Below are 18,168 nucleotides of genomic sequence, written 5' to 3'. Positions count from 1 at the left end.
AAAAGCTTTTTAAACCAATGCACTTTAGGCATACAACTAGAAACTTTGATTGTGCACTAACTCATTGTAAGAGAGAAGTCAACTCATATCATATCATGGAGTAGTGATTGTAGGAAACACATTAAATGGTTTTGTTGAAAAGGTATTTTGAAAAGTTCCAGCAAATGCGATTGATAGTTATAAACCTGTATTCAACAACCTTTTGATAGTGTCTGTCCTGTCTATGGCGTCAACAACTTCCCTGTAGGCAAAGGCGATTGGCAAGCGTAGAGCCTTATGTTAGTGTCCTTCCTTCCTGCATTGGTACTCTATGTAAAGAGCAGTTAGTAGATCTTTGGAAATTTGCAACAAAGGAACACTTTGTAGGTTTGGAGTTCCAGTGAATACAATCCCTCCGTAGGTTGTAGAAGTTTTTGTGAGAGCTACTGGAGGATGCTGCAAAGAGATATCATCAACGATTGTAGGATATACATAAAATTCTCTGTTAGTGTCTTTGTAATGCCCTCTCTACCTTTGTCAAAGTGGAGGCTTTAGCGCGGGAACAGATCATACCTCAAAACAACATCATTATAACTCTTTGCAGGCAACATATGGTATATACACTATAGGTATCTCCCTGCCTAAGCATGGAATGGTAGTATTGTAACAGATTTTATAAAACTTACTAGCATATGCAAATTAGCAGGTGTTAAGGTAAAATCCTAAAACCATTGTTAGTGGTCTCCCTCTGTTAGTGACCTCCCCGCCTGTGTTCGCAGTGTAGCCATTAGCACATAATGCATCTGCGGAAGATGGATTTGTTGAACATGTATTAGAAACTTGCAAGAAAATATGGTTGAATGTCATTGAAAAGGCTTTAGAAGTTGTTTAATATAAATGGAACTGGTAGGTGTAAAGCGCCATTTGACACCCTTGCCAGTAGCCTCCTGCCTATGTTAAAATGGGGCTTTGGAACAGTTAATGGATAGCCATCTAAGCATAAAGGATAGCGCATGCTTTAGAAGCTATTTAGGAAATGCAAGTAACAATTGCAAATCCGAATTTTAACGTTCTCTCCCTTCTGATGTCGTAATGGTTGCTTTGAAATAGGGTATGGACATCGTATGAAGCATTACGTATGTATATTTTTTTGGCAATTATTATAGCAACAATATTTCAGTTAACAATGATCTGACAGACGTGCATGTAACATAGAAGTACAAAGAAAAATAAAGTATGTAGTGAAAGGCAGTCTGAAAAGAGATTATCGATTTAAACAAATAGAAGCCACGACAACCATGAAAGTCATGTCATTCATTCAACAAAATATCTCTACCCCAAAAACCAAAGTGAAGACTTCACCAAGAAATGAGTCGCCTACCAAGAAAAGGATTGTGGCTTCTCCTTTACGCATGGAGCTCCTATGTACAAAATTCTACATAAGTATGATTACATAGTGGCTGATAATAACTCTGGTAGTGTTAGAATATAGTGTAAGCAGAGATAATTAACAAAAGTACGATTACATAGTTATAGGCATCCCTTAATGTTAGAAGATTTACTTAGTTAGTGGAATGATTAACTCTAACAAACCAAATATAATCAAACTCGGAGAACTAGCTCTATTTGAGGCAAGTATTCAGTTGGAAAATGGTTGGGATATCAACAACCACCAAGCATGCCAAATATAATACCAACAAATCGGTTAGTTTGATTAGTCAAATCCATATAAAACTAAATCGTATGAAAACATCATCAATGGAGAATAAAACATGAAAGCATAAGAGATATGAACGAACAAACAAACTCCCTCATCATGCTCCCATTTCTATTGATCTCTTCCTTGTCCTCCTCATCTTCACGAACCGTGTCACTCCAAGATTAACAAATGAAGAGTGCGAGAGATGGGTGGAGTTAAGTGTGGAATGCTCTCATATTAGCATAACAACATAGTTGTTGGAATCAAGGAACACTGAGAGTGGGGGTGAATCGGTGTTCCACAATCTTTAACTTTATTAAACTGATCACTTAACCACATAGCACATATGAAGAAAGGAAAGATGCATAAACATAAAGAAAGTACTCATAACACCACAACACCAAGATTTTTTACGTGGAAACCCGGTCAAGGGAAAAACCATGGTGGGATTGAGACCCACAATATTAATATACTCTATTAGAAGTATAGAAATATTACAATGGAGAATGCACATGCATTCAGGCACACTTCCTAGAGTTCACTGCTCAAATTACAATAAGGGCTACAACCCTGGGAAGACTCACTGTCTTATTAATAGATTTTTGAAGTGGTTGAACTAATAAATAGCATCTACAAATGCTTGGAAATAGTTCCGGTTAAGCTCATATATCAAACTGCACACTTTGCAACACACTACTATGATATGTTGTTTTGCTGCAATCTAGAGCACCAATCTTTCACTCATGCACAAGAAACTGTGTACAATACTTTCCACACGATCACCGATCCTCACCCATACAAAAAATAACCATATCAATTTCTCTTATATATCCGCAAAATCAATTTAGATGTTCTACATGTCGGCCCAAAAGTGCATAACACACAAATGAAATGTGTAATACCAAGTCGGCTTAATCGAAACTCCAATGCACATGTGGACCAAAAATAATGTCGGCTAATACATAGTCTGGACCCAAATCACCACCATGAACATGAAACACCTCCAAGAATTACACCTCGAACTTCCACAACACTCCGCAATCATCATGCGTGTCACATAAAATGAAGAACACCATCGAACCAAGAAAAACATCATTAACGTGCACAACGATAAAACACAGACCATCAACACAAATAGAACATGATCTAGAAACATCTACAAGCAACATAAATTACCACAACAACAATCGCAACATCATCACTTACTAGAATGTTCATCATCAATATACCAAACCTCAAGAATACTAACTCAACTAACTGTCAAACTGAAAGATATGCTTGCGAATATCCAAATCATGAACCATCGGAATTGAGGACACACCATAACGTCTCAAACACTCTGCCAAGTTTGCAAATAAAGATATTGCAATTCCAGAGAAATGTGGAGAAAAATCTAGAATACCAAATAACACGAACAACTGAAAAATAACCATAATACTGGATCACACAACTCGATCAAATCATCATGCATACCACTGAAACTTCTGTTGAATCAACTAGAGATACTTATCTCAAAACCCTTTAATCTGCAACAAATCAACTGAAACACATTGGCCAAACCAACTTACTTAATCTGACTGCAACACTGAAACACATAAAGGAATATGTTGACATCAATGACAAAACAATGTTCCAGCAAACTTCTCAACATTATCCAATAATAGTGTGGATGCGTGGATTATGGATGTGGTAGCAAACTAAGAGCATAAGCTTGCCAATGAGATGGATTTAGAATCAAAAGGGAATTATGATAGTGCAATGATAAGTGGATGATTGGAGATGAGAGAAGGGCTCAATTTAATGAGTTGGGAGTCTAGAAATGGATGGTCAAGATCAAAAGTTGATCAATGATTGAGATTAAAGGAGAGAGAAATGTGTGCTCACACATGTGTGAGCACATCTTGGGAAGGACAACTATCATAGCATTATCCTCGTTTTTAGCGTTAGCAAAAAGAAGGTCCCCACAAAATTTTACTCATTTATGGTTTTTGCCTACTCTATGGTTCGCTTTTCGAGATGTTTTGTGTAGTTGAAAGTGTGTGTTTCCTTGTTTTACCCCCTTTTCATTAATTATGAAAATTTCACAATTTAGGTGTAATTCGGGTCCGTAAACCTGATTTACACCAAGTTTCATCATTTAGGTGTAATTTGGGTCCATAAACCTGATTTACACCAAGTTTCACCTTCTAGGAGTAATTCGGGTCCGTAGACCCGGTTTACACCTCTTTTGGCTAATTTCACCTTTTAGATCCAAATTACATTTCATAGGTGCAACTCAGGTTTATAAACCCGAATTGCACTTATTTAATACACTTTGTGTTATTTGTGGAATTTTTGAAGTGTTGGATTAGGAGTCTATTTTCCTCTTTTAAAGGCTAAATTATCTCCTTAATCTTCATTTTAATCTCTCTGAGATCGAATTTGTGGCTGGAAGAAGAAGGATTCTCAACTTCCATTTTTGGGTATGAATTTTACCCCTTCAATTTAGGGGTTTTGTAACTCTTTTTCGTTTTACTTTTTTCATGAATTTATATGTTATCAAATCATTCTTCATATCTTTTCACCAAGTTGGATCTTTGATCTGAGTCGGGTTTTATTTTGACTCATTGATTTAATTCACAGTGGTGTCGTGGTGGGGTCATAGGTCTGCCACGCACCATTGATTGGTTCGTGGCGGGTCTGCGACCTCGCCATGACACCAAATATTATCTGCACGCTATATTTATACCATTGTGAAGTTGTGGAGGGCCGACAACCCGTCATACACCACAATGTGGTGTGTAGTAGGTCGTCGACCCACCACATTGTTTTTCTCTCACACGATTATTGTGGTGTTGGTCGGGGCCTTCGGCCTACCATACACCATGATGTGGAGTATGATAGGTCAGAGACCTCGACCAACATCCTGTCATGCCCTAGTTTTTATCAACAATGCCCAAGTGGTGTTTAGCGGGGCCGTAGGGCCGCCATACACCACGAAATGGTATATGTCGGGTCTATGACCCCACTCGACACCATTTCAAAATATTTTAAAGTACAATGTAGACTTATAAACTCGCCTTGCGTTATATGGTTTTCATGCAATTTTTAAGTGTATGGTTGGTCTATAGACCCGACAAACACTTTGGTGTTTTTTTCTTTAATATGTGTATTTCGGGTTTATGAGCCCAAATTATACTTGTTTTTTGGATTTTTCTAAGTGTAATTAGATTATTTTTAAATGAATTCTAATTATGTTTTTTGTTCTACACTTTAATAAATGGATTTTTCCAAATGTTTTGTTTGAAATTCATTTATTTTTCACACACATAAATGGTAATTTTTCATTCCATTTACTTTGTAAATATCAAGTTATCAAAAATAGGTTTTTGGAAAACCTAACTATCTCAAATGTACTATTGTCAGAAATTGCTCAAATTATATGAACAAAAATAAATTGAGCAAGTGTATCATGTTGATACTAATGAATTTTTTTTTCTCTCAGTATTGTTATCATAATAATGATGAGACATCTCCAAATAAAAGAGGGATGAAATTCAAGAAGCAAGACCTACATCTGGTTTTTCCTTCTTCTTCAGTTACTTCTAATATTGATCATATTAGAGATACGAAGATAGGTCATGTTGACCTAGAAGAATTTCTCAAAAGACTCAAGAAACCACCTTCATATTGGGATATGGAAGCAGTTATCAATAATGGTATACACTTAGTTGCAACTTTTCCCATGTCAGCACAAGATCCTGAATTTGTGATGGCAATGGTGAAGCATTTTGATCCTGAAAGCAGAAGCGTGAAAGATGAATCTGGAAAGAAGTTAATCAGGCTTGATGAAGATTTCTTTGATTCAGTGTTCAAATGTCCAAGTATTGAGAGATATTCAGATATCACTATGGGGTCAGTTGTAGCCTACTTTGACAAGAATTCTGACAAGTGTAGGCATAATATTAATGACAATTGGCTTAAAAATCCATGGCCAGCTATTGCTAGATGGCCAAAAACTCTTCCCAGGTGTGACTTCATTGAAGAAGTCAATGAGTTGATAACTCTTTTAAGTAGAGCTAAAAGACTTCCCACTTCAAATACTTTCTACAAGTGGATGTATCAATACATTCATGTGATCAGATAGAATAAAGAGAAGATATTTTGGGGAAAGCAAATTAGTGATGCCATCTGTGAGCAACTCACCAAGGTTCCTACTACTCTTAGGTTCTATATGACTTCTTACTTGGTGTATGCTGCGACTTCAATGAGACACTTTCCTGGCTTAACTACTACTAGTGATGGAAGGCAAGTTGAGGTACATGAATACTATACCCAGTTGGTCTTGAAAGAAAGTCATAGTCATTTCTGAATAGTCAATGATGCTTTCTTTGGTTATTATATGGTCATGATGGATAAAAATTGATATAATAAGAGGGTTTCTTATCACACATGGGAAGTTGTTAATCAATATGGATGCATGTTTCTTCAGTTTCCAACTTTTACCTATATTAGGGTTGGATGTTTCAATGGTGAGCCCTTCATGCTCCCTAGATATCCTTCTGAAAAAATTGTGCTAATGGAGCTTGCTCGTCAGATGAATGTAGTAGATGAGTCCCAATCTGGTTCTCATAAGACAGGTTTGAAATTCTCTATCTGCATTGGAAGACATTCTATCAATTCTGTTTTCAAGGCCATAGCCATGGAGGATGAGATGAGAAGAGTCACTATGAGATTCTTCAAACCCAGGAAGGATTTTGACTATAGGGGTATGAGAAAAAAAACTGAAGAAGGCCTATGTGCATGTTCATTGGATCGAAGATGTTTGGGTTGATTGTAGAACTGAACATGATATAAAGAAACATGATTATTGCGGCTTGATAGTTGAGCAAATTCAGAACTTTGGTATTGTTGATGTTCCTGATGATCTGAAAGGGGATGGTCATATCATGGATCCTTTATATGAAAAGAACAAGGTTTATTATACTCCTTTGCCTCTTATTCAATGGTCGCAAAAGGAGTGTATTTCCAATAGAGCACGTTTTCATAGTATTCTCATGAATACTAATATTTGGTTATCTTTCCATGGTGTTCCCCTAAAACCTTTCTCCTCTATTTTTGATTATGAAACTGCTAGCCCAATGGGAAAGAGATCTAAGATTAGAACCAAGAACAAAAAAGATGTGGTGGTTCCAGCAAAAGCTCCTAAATTGAAATTCATAGTTGGATCCAAGAAAGGTAAATCATAGGGAGATCCTTCAAGTTTTAATGTTAAGGAGATATCAAAATTGGATGCACCGAATGATCAGGAGGAGGGTGAACTTCTCGATGAAGAGTTAGTTAATGAACATGAGGGTGATTACGAACAAGATGAGTTGAATGTAGAAGATATGCCACAAACAGATGAACCTTTACTCCAACTATCTTCTCCTACATCTACATTGCAAGTGCCTGTCTCTACTTCTAATCCCAAGCCTCCGATATTTTCAAGTGTTGTTTCATCAAGTATTATTCATGTGTCTTCCACAAGTGCTAGTGAGTCAGCCCTAGACACACCTCATGATAATATTGAGAATATTTTTTCGGCTTTTCCCACGTTGTCCGGAGTGTATATATCTATATTAGATGATTTTGATAACTTCGTCAATGAGTCGGCTCCTAGGTCAAATGAATATTCATTGGAAAATCCCACCAATGTGATCACCATAGCCTCTCATTTTCTGACTACAACTATTTAGGATTCTATCAATCCTTCCCAAGATGTGGTGGTTGGTGGGGAAGATGATTCTATCTTGTCACCTTGATTGTTTTCTAATGCCCCAAAAAGGAAGAAGCAAGTTGTTTCTCCTGAAGATTTTGATTTCAGTCAACTTGTTCCTGTCAAATCCAAAACTACTAAGAAAGGTAGGACTCTATCAAAAGTTAAGGTTGATAAGGATAAGAACAAGTATGTTGAGGTTGTTGTTCCTCACCAAGGTGCAATTATTGGTCAAGTATAGGATATTGATTATACTATTCAGGGGGTTGAGTTGGGAAAATAGACTCATGATTCAACTTCAGGAGATGCAATATTGTCTTTGGAAGCTCTTGTTGCCAAATATGATGAAGACAAGGTTAAGAAAGATCAACTCAAAGAAAGGATTGAGCAAGTCACTTTGATCTTGATCGATGTAAATAAGTCTTTTGAGACTATTGAACGAATAACTTCTTCCTTGGATGAGCAGGTTGTTAAAAGAGTTGAGCAACTGACATCTCATAGTAGAGCTATGGTAGAATGGACGGATCGTATTTTGAGTCAAGGCACACAACTCATAGGTTAAGCTAGTACCATTGTTAATAACCTTGATATTGTCAGGACAGAGATAGATAACACTATAGAGGTCTTTTCCCAGGAGCTTGAAACACAAGAAAGGGACTTTGAGGCTTGGTTGAAATTTGAAGATTATGATCCTGATGAACTCACGATACATGTATGTGGAGCAACGAGAAGCCTTAGAACACAAAACGAACATTCTTGAATATTTAGTCAAGGATACGAGGAAGGATTTAAAGGAATGTGTTGAGAAGAAGGAAGAGATTGTTACAAAGATTTAGAAATTTCATGTGTGTTCCTTGATCAGGATGGGAAAGTGCTACCAGTAGATGAGATCATTAAAGAATTTAGTTTACTTGTAACTGCTGAAGTTGACAGAGAGGATTTCTCTTTATCCTCGATTGATAAATTGGTTGACCTTCAATTTGTCCTAGATTTCTTAGATACTATTATGAGGAAGCATAAGAAATGTTGTACTGATTTAGAGGATTACATTACTAGAGTCAAAATCATCACCAATAATACACAGGGACCTGACGAAGTTCAGTTGAAACATGCTTTCCATAAGTTTGAGGAATTTTAGAAGAAGAATTCTACCTAAGGAAAGTGACAGTCATTTACAAGATTCTCCAGTGGCTTTTTGTTTTATCTAGTGACACTTAAAGTGTCTTTTTATAATTTCTCTTGTGCACCTGCTAAGTGCACAAGCCCTAAGTCAAATCAAACTCTTCTTTTGACTTAGTCATAAAATTAGTTATATTTTCCTATTTTCATGTTGCACCCTTCTCCTATTTATATGAGGGTTTTTATTGTAATATGGATCTTTTTCCATCTTTGTTTTGAGAAACAAAACTCTGCCCAAGTGAATAAAAAAATTGAGACTTTGTGTTCTTTTTGTGAATTTACAATTTAATCAAGAAGGATTGAAGCTTGGCATTCAAACTTTATTTTGAATTCAATCTTTGTGTGATATTGATGTTCTTATGTCATTTAGTATCATATGCTCTCAATTGATTAAAGTCGGTGAAAGTTATTGGTGATAGATATTGAAGAACTTTGGCTTTTTACATGTAATTTTTGAGTTACTTTGAAGATTCAATAATTGGGATCTGGTTAAGATAATATTGTTTTAAGTCTTTGTGTTGCGCAGACTATCTAGCTAGAGTAGAATATCTTTCAAATATATCTGTCAGTCTTTGAGCTAATGGTATATCTGGGTTATAGTGGTTGATAGGAGTTATAATACATAAAAAGAATCTTTGAGTTCTTGAGTGTGCGAGTTCTGATCCCAAGGCCATTTTTAGAAAAGGAAAGTAACATGAGACTTTGTTCTTTCATGGACACTTTACTTTCCAGAATTATTAGTTTAAGTATTACTGCAAGCTTTCAAGTTATTTAAATTAAGGGAAAAGTTTGAAGAGAGAACTAGATGGAACTAGTTCTGAAAAAAGAGAACTAAGTTGTTGTTGTATCTTTGATTAGTGTAAAATTAGCAAGTAGAAGAAAGTAGAATAATTTCAGTAGAAAGGGGTAACCTTCCCTTATAATTAGGAGGGAGCGTATCTTGCCTTCTGAGAGATATTATCCCGAGTGCTGTCGTGAAACACTCTTTTTGTAACCCTTTACAAGTTTACAAAATTTTCACCCAACACATAGGAAAAAAGAGAAGGTGTGCTCACACATGTGTGAGAAAACCTTAGGAAGCCCACTTGTCCTAGGGAAAAGGGGAAGGTGTGCTCACACATGTGTGAGCAAAACCTTGGGAAGCCCATGAAGTTGACAAGTGGAAACACTTGTGGCAAATGTGTAAGGGCTATGAAAAGGGGGGATATGACATATGGGCCAAAAGGGGAAAGTGTAGGGTGGCTCCATGAGGAAGAGAAATTCTCACACATGTGTGAGCACCCCTTGGTCAATGGTGAGGTGGATGGGTGAGATGACTTGGGTAGATGTGTAAAATTTTAAATTTGAATAAATACTAACAAGGACTAGGATTCAGGTTAATTAGCTTAATTGGAGGATTAAAAGATAGGTTTGTAGAAATTACATAATTAGCCTAATTAATTATGAATTAATTTGGCTAAGTTTGATTAGGAGCAGAATTAGAATATTTGGCTAAATGTGAGTTTGATTTATTGAAATAAATAAAACTTTATGATAAATGAGACATGTATAATTAATTATATATGTGGCAGGGGATAATAAATTAAATGTAATTTAATTAATCTAGGGGTAATAAAAGGCTAGCATAATTATGCTTTGGAGGGAGAGTGACTGGTTCCATGGTGGATGGAAGCTCTTAGCAGGGTTTCAGAAGGCATGAAGGCTTTCATTATAGAGGCGGGTTAGATCGAAAATGGCCATTGAGCAGAAACTGGAACTGTGGTAACTTCAGAAATGACCGATCAAGGTTTAGAAGACAATCTTGGCCATGGAAGGGTTCAGAGACCTCTCAACAAAAAAGGCTATCAGCGAGAGCAATCTTGAAAAATGACATGGAATGGAGAAAGGCAAGATTTGATGGCTATGTAGCTTTAAACAACGGGCAACAAATCGATTTTAAAACGGTGCAAGAGAAATTTTGGAGGCCAAAACCATTGGCGGAAGCTGCAAAGGTCCTAGAGGTATGCTCGAACTCAGTTTACAGTAGATTTTTAAACATAGAGATTTCTAATGAGGAATGGAGTGAAAATATTAGATTTCTCAATGAACATGCTCTTTTTTTGAAATGGGGGGGCACATGGACGTCTTTCTCTAAGATCAGAGCATGGTGTTTTTCTATCTGTGGTGAGGGAGTAGAGCTTAAAACATTAGAAAATGGCTTCTTTTTAGTTATATGCCCCTCCACTCAAGACATGAACTAGATGTTGGATAACTGCCCCTTCTTTTTATGGATGGGAAAGGTTTTAATATCATCAAGTGGAAACCAAATTTTAACCCTAAGGAAGAGATCATCAGTAGGGTTACAATATGGCTTAAACTTCTAGGGCCGCCTCAAGAATACAAGGATATAAAAACCCTAAGGAGAATAGGTGAAAGTCTAGGGGTTTTCAGAAAAGCAGAAGAATTTATTGATTCTTTGAATTTCAGCATGATTTCGCGGATCTGCATAGAATGGGATCCGGTTCATAATATACTGAACACCCTAGAAATTAAAAAAGGATCAGGTATTTGGATTCAAAAGGTGGTGCTAGAGGATTTGATGGAGTGATGCCCAGACTGCAAATCCTTTGATCCCCCAAAAGGAAATTGCAAAATAGGGGATAAAGGGAAGCTCAAAGAACATAATTTTTTGGCTGAGGAAATTATAAGGCTGTTGGAATCTACTGGTTGGGAATATCAGTGGGAAGCTTTGGACTGGGGTGCTTCATAACCACAAATAGGGAAGTGCATTAGAGCATGACACAATCCATACAATAGGGATAATGAAAGGGCTAATTGATAAAATGTTTGACTCAGAGTCCTCTACGATGGGTTTGAAATCTTCAGTTGTTCGCACGATAGAATCCTTGGTTGGGGAGACCAACCATCAAGAAAACGACCCTTAAAGGAAGAATTGGGAGAATCCTATAGACAGGAACACCTGGACTACTGAAGTTGGTTATAGTGCTCCGAATAAAATCATAGAGGAGAAACATACTCGGGATGTTGATCATCTAAAATATGTGGATGATTATATATCAAACGAGATCCAAGCTGACAATAATGATGACGAGGAAGAGACAATAGTCCCAGAGACTCAGGCAAAAAACATGGACATGGGATTTACAAGAGATGAGCAATTGCAGTCACAAATCTAAGACAATAGGGCAACCTTACAAACACTTCCTAATGGTCAAATCCTGGAAGAAATGGTTTTCAAAGACATTCCAATTTTTCCCATTCGAAATTTAGAGGCACATTTTGAAGGAGTTAAAGATAGTGGAGGGGATTTGATATCATCAGATTCAAAGGGAGATTTATCTGATAACCCGGAAGGGGAGGATGAATTAGGTTTATTTACTCTTGGAGGGGATCTGGAAAAGAGATCTCTGGAAATGACATCAGCTCAAAATGCTAAAGTGAAAGTCAGGGAAAAGAAGAAAAGAGGACCTAAATCCAACAAAGTTAGACTGGAAATTTGCAGGAAGTGTTGCTAGCCAGAGTAAGCTCAAACTAAGATCGGGAAGGGACATGATCTCTTCTCGAAAGCAATGAGGCTCCTTTCATGGAATGTCAGGGGTTGCAATGCCCTTGATAAGGTTAGACTGATTAAGAGATGCCTTGACCAGTTTAGACCGGATCTTGTTTGTTTGCAGGAAACTAAAATCAAGATAGAGGATTTTGATACCTTTTATAGTAGATTCAAAAAATGGAAATGTGTTTTAGTAGAAGTTCAGGGAGCTTCGGGTGGTTTATCTATTTTATGGAATGACTCCTTGGTGGAAGTCACAATCATGAGATAGGGAATTGGTGGCAATGGGTGAGAATTTACTCTAAACAACTGCATATGCATGTGTATATGATCAATGTTTATGGTCCAAACAACACTAATTTGAAAAAGCAGCTATGGATTGATTTATTCGAGTGCCTTAAACAAGATACTGATAATCCTTTTATTATAGGTGGCGACTTTAATGCCTTGGTTAGGCCTTAAGTTAAAATTGGTGGCATTGGCTAGAATAGACAGAGTAATAAAGACTTCAATTCCTTTATCAAATAATCAGGCTTAATTGAGATTCCTTTTAAGACTGGTGAATACACATGGACCTATAGAAGAAGCGGTTTTTTAAACACAGCGGAAAGACTAGATATGTTTTTCATAGTTGGTGATTGGTTGTCTAGCCCTTGGACATGCATTGCAGATATTCTTCCTTTCACGGGATCAGATCACTATCCCATATGTCTCCGTGTACAAGATGAAAAAGTCCCAGATAGATGCTTGTTCAAATTTGAAGCAATGTGGCTTAGGGACAACAACCTTAGATCTCTGTTGGAGGCTTGGTGGAAGCATGTTCCTGAAAAGATAGGAAACAAAGATTTCACTTTCTTTAAAAAACTTCAATTTGTTAAGGAATAACTAAATAAATGGAACAAAGAATCTTTCAAAAATATTTTCAATGAGAAATTGAAATTAGAAGAAGAGTTAAAACAATTCCATGAATAAACTATCCTACAAGGCATGGACAAAGTCTCTTTTTTGAAGGAGAAGGAGCTTAACAAGGTGTATTCTAAAATTTTAGCTAGAGAGGAATCATTTTGGAGACAGAAATCCCATGAAACTTGGTTGAAGGAAGGTGATAGAAACACCAAATTTTTCCACATGTCAGTCAAGGTGAGGAGAACCCATAATAAGATCTTTTCAATTAATAATGTGGAGGGAGATATGCTAACAAATCGGGAATCCATTAACAGGGAGGCCATTAGTCACTTTTCGAAGTCTTTTAATGGAGAAGTGTTATTAGACCAGGATCTACAATCCATCATGGACATCATCCCCACGTGTGAAGGACCAACACAATAGGATGCTATTGAGTGTCGTGTTAATGGAGGAGTTGAAATCTGTGATTTTTGGTATGGGCTCTGACAAAGCTTTAGGACCAGATGGTTTCCCTGCCCTCTTTTTTCAAAAATTCTGGGACATTTTGGCTAATGATCTATGGGAGGTTGTGGAGGAATCAAGAAATGATGGCTTTGTCCTTAAGGATTTCAATAACACATTCATAGCCCTAATACCAAAAAAGGAGAATATCTCTACTTTCAATGATTCCAGGCCTATATCCCTATGTAATACAGTCTACAAAGTGATTTCTAAGGTGATAGCAAATATATTATAATAAATTTTGGAGGAGGTTATTTCCCCGAAACAGAGCGAGTTTGCATCTGGAAGATCCATCTACGAAGGAATCATCTTAGCACATGAGGCAATCCATTCCATTCGGCTTTCAAAAAAGGAGAAAATGATGTTAAAAGTGGACAACAAAAAAGATTATGATGAGGTAAATAGGGATTTTGTTTTAAAAGTCCTAGCTAAATTTGGTTTTGATCCAATTTGGATAGCTTGGCTAGACAACTGTATCAATACCGCACGCTTCTTTGTTCTCATCAATGGGAGCCCTCAGGGTTTGTTTCCTTCAAACAAAGGTTTAAGACAGGGGGATCCCTTATCCCCTTTTCTATTTATAATAATGGCAGAGGTTTTGGGGAGATTGATCTCTAAAGAGTGCAAAGCAGGCCGTTGGAAGGGGGTCTTGATTGCAGATGGGGTGGAACCACTTACTCACCTTCAATTTGCAAATGACACATTCTTGGTCAGACAAGCATTGGAAAGGGAGGCTAGAGTGATAAAATGGATCATTGATAAATATGAACAAGTGTCAGGTCAAAGAGTGAACTGGATCAAATCAAAGATTTTATTCTTTAACACAGAACCTTTCAAACAAAGGGAGATTAGTGGGATACTTGGCATGAAATTGGGAAACCTTCCAAGCAAGTTCCTAGACATCCCTCTCTTTGGGGGAGCAAATAAATCAACTTTATGGAAACATTTGGTGGAGAGTTGTTTCAACTGACTTGAGGGGTGGAGCAGTAAATGGCTAACATTGGCTGGTAGAATTTTAATGCTTAAAACAATTGTCTCGGCCATTCCCATATTTTCAATGATGTGCCTCAAAATTCCAAGTAAAATCATAAATGTGATTAAACAAAAAATGAGGAATTTTTTTTGGAATGGAGCTAATGAGCAAGACAAAATCCCTTTATTGGCTTGGGACAAAGTTTGTAGAACGAAGTTGAAGGGGGGTGTAGGCCTCAGGAATTGGCAAACTATGAATGAGGCTCTTGAAGCTAAACTAATGTGGAGCATTTATGCTAATCCGAACCAGCTATGGGTTAAGGTTATGAGGGATAAATATTTGGACTCAATGAAGAACCACAAAATTTTCACAATCAGAAATCCACCCAAGGGATTTGCAATATGGAATTTCATAGTGAGTAGTAGAAAAGTCCTAATAGATCATCTAACATGGCATATTGGAAATGGAAGTTCCACTAAATTCTGGGATGATGCAGCTTATCCTGTAATAAAAGATATGGCCGACTTTTTAGCTATAAAAACACAACTATGCAGTATTTGGGGTGACAGGGTCAGAGATTATTTGGAGGTTAAACAAGGCCCTTTGGGGGAGGATTGGTGATGGAAATATCTATCAAACACAGGGCCTTGAGAGAATCAACAATTGCTTTTAAAACAAATTTTAGTTCAGAGGAAGATTTTTATCGCGAAAGAATAGGATAGAGTGGTTTGGTTTGGATCCAAGGATGGTAAATATTCAATAAAATTAAGTTATCAGATTTTGGAAGGCATGGTGGAAGACTGTTCAAAAGTGAATGATTTAATTTGGCACAAACATTGTCTACCCAAAGCAAGAGTTTTTACATGGTTGGCTATCAAAGGGAGAAATCTTACAAGTGAAAGAAGGAAGCGTTTGGGGTTGACAGGGCCCACAAAGTGCGTAATGTGTGGGGATGCTGAAGAGGATCTTGACCACCTTTTACTCCAATGCAAGGTAGCTCAGAAATGTTGGCTAAGTGTAAAGGGAAAACTAAATTGGCATGGCCCTTTACAGAATTCTCTCAAGGAGTTTTTTGAAAGTTGGCCAAGGCATAATAAGCGATCTACTTTTTCAAGCATATGGGATATTTGCCCATCTCTAGTGATATGGAAAATATGGAAGGAAAGAAATTGAAGGATATTTCAAGATAAGACTGAGGATGTAAGGAGGCTTTTAAGTAGAATTGATCAGGAAATCAAAGAAACTCTAGGGGCAACAACTTCCCAGTTGGAATCCACGAGTGTCCCTTTCATTCTAGAGGACAAGAGGATTCAAAAATTATGGCCAAATATCAAAATAAGACATGGGGCCTGGAATAATAATAAGAAGAGTAATAAAAGGGATTCACCCATAGAGTAGAATCCACCCCAGAGGGGATGGATCAAAGCAAATTTTGATGGTGTTGTGCAATACAGAATGGGCCCGTGTGATGTGGGTGTGGTGCTAAGGGATCATTGTGGCAATTTGGTGAAATTTGGGGCCCATCGTATTAGGAAGGGAACTAATAATGAAGTTGAAGCATATGCAACTTTATTTGCAATCCGGTGTGCTTGAGGACTAGGTGTTAGAAAATTACATCTGGAAGGGGATTCACTGATCATAATCGAAGCTATAAAAAATGGAGAAATTAAGGCCTGGCATTTACATAGCTTTTTATCTCTAGTCTTAGAGGAGTTGAATTTTTTTGAAGATGTTGTGATCAGCCATGTTAGGAGGGAGGGTAATAAGGTGGCAGACAAATTATCTAAATGGGCCTTATCTTTTAACCAAGTGGAGGATTCAAGATTTGAAGTATTTGATGGTGATCTAAATCTAGATGAATCACTTGAAAAATTGATGACCCAATATTTATGTTTGTAAGCCGAGAGACTAAATTTTCTTCATGAGATTTGGAAAGCAGATGACAGTTAAGGGGTATTGGAGACATGTGAGAATCTTCTTCAATAGAAGATTCCTTTCTTAATTTGTTTTATGAAATTTGGCATTGGAAGTTATATCATTTTCTTCGTAAGTTGTATGCTTTAATGATGGTAGTGGCGGCGGTGAAGTGAGACGAGGCTAGTGGATTATTTCCAAGCAAGTAAATTTAATGGTTCCATTCTTTCTATGTGAGAAGTTGGTGATTTGATGGTTAAGGCAAAACACATTTATTATTGGGCGTCCCGGTGCAGATGGTTTTTCTTCAATTTCTATTTGGCTTTGTCTCTGTGTTTATGTACAGGTGTAGATTGGTGGAGTGATGGAGGATACATTCACTTTCAAGATGCAAAAACAACAGAAGGCTCTATATGTGCTGGTGGAGAACCGTAGACTTAAACTCCTTCTCAAATGTCCATCTGATGAGGTGGTGAGTGCAGTGCAGAGGACGTCGGGTTTCTTTTTTCAGCAAACAACTCATAGATGGAAATTAAATGTGGACATCGCAGCGATGCTCATGGCATGGGGTCTTGAATTAGGGGTTGCGGAAGATGACATTCACCGGGTCATGAAATCCCTATTCGAGCAGGGTTTAATTACTGGAATTGACTCTATCCTAGAATGGGCCTACCCGGGATACGGGTTTGATTATGGAGAATGTTTCGAGAGTCAGATTGCGGTGGAGGAGCTTGGTTTCATCCCCTTTGTGCGATGGCCCAGAATGGTAAACCAAAGACTCTATTTGAACCACATTTGGACATAATGGAATTCTTTAGTGGCGGCAATAAGGGAGTATCAAATTGCGAGGGGAAATTGGAAGCTTTGGTTCTTGAATGTCATTCCTAGGAGGAGGTACAGTGCAAGACGTCACCCGACTCAGGTTTGAATCCTATACTGATGGTGATTTGTCCTAGATGATTTTTTTGTCTGCTCGACAATATTTTTGATGTTGGTTTTTGAGTCCTTCCAGTTGCTACACTTGGTCCTACACAGGGTGTTTGTGTAAACCTGTGGAATTTATTTGTTACAGGGTCATGTTCTTAGTGCCTAAAAATAGTGGGGGAAGTGTCTAGATTTGAAGTCTTTATCCCCTGGAAGGTTTTAGTGGCTTGTAGAATGGCTGATATGCATAGCTTGGTGAAGCTCTTACGTAAAAATTAGTAAGTTGTAGATAGTAAGTGAGAATATGGGCTATTTTGGGTGCTGATTAGGCCCAATATTTGTAATGTAACTTTTATTTCATAATACTTAAATAAAAATTAATTATTACCGACCAAAAAAAAGGCTAGCATAATTAAATTAATTAAATATTAATTTAATTAAGTTTTATGTGCCTACAGACCACATTGGTGCTCCTTATGTAAAAACAATGAAGAAACTATCGATCATCTCTATCTAGTGTACGATGACTACACAATGTTGGGAACATTTCTATGGAATGATTGGATGGAGTGGCCCTCTCCCAAACACTATTTGGGAGGTTTTCTTATCTTGGCCAAGGTTGAACAAAGGATCATTGTGGTATGGCCTCGAGTATTCCATCCCCGCAATGATTGCATGGTAACTCTAGAGGGAGCGAAACGCTCACGTTTTCATAGACTTAGCTTGTAGTTTGGATGCCATTAAGGAAAAAATTGAAGTTGGTGTCTATGAACATCAAAAGGAAATCATCAAGCCAAAAAAATGCA

Source organism: Cryptomeria japonica, chromosome 4, assembly GCF_030272615.1.
Source record: "Cryptomeria japonica chromosome 4, Sugi_1.0, whole genome shotgun sequence".
Lineage (NCBI taxonomy): Eukaryota > Viridiplantae > Streptophyta > Pinopsida > Cupressales > Cupressaceae > Cryptomeria > Cryptomeria japonica.
The sequence above is the reverse complement of the archived record's forward strand: the minus strand, read 5'-3'. Positions refer to the sequence as shown.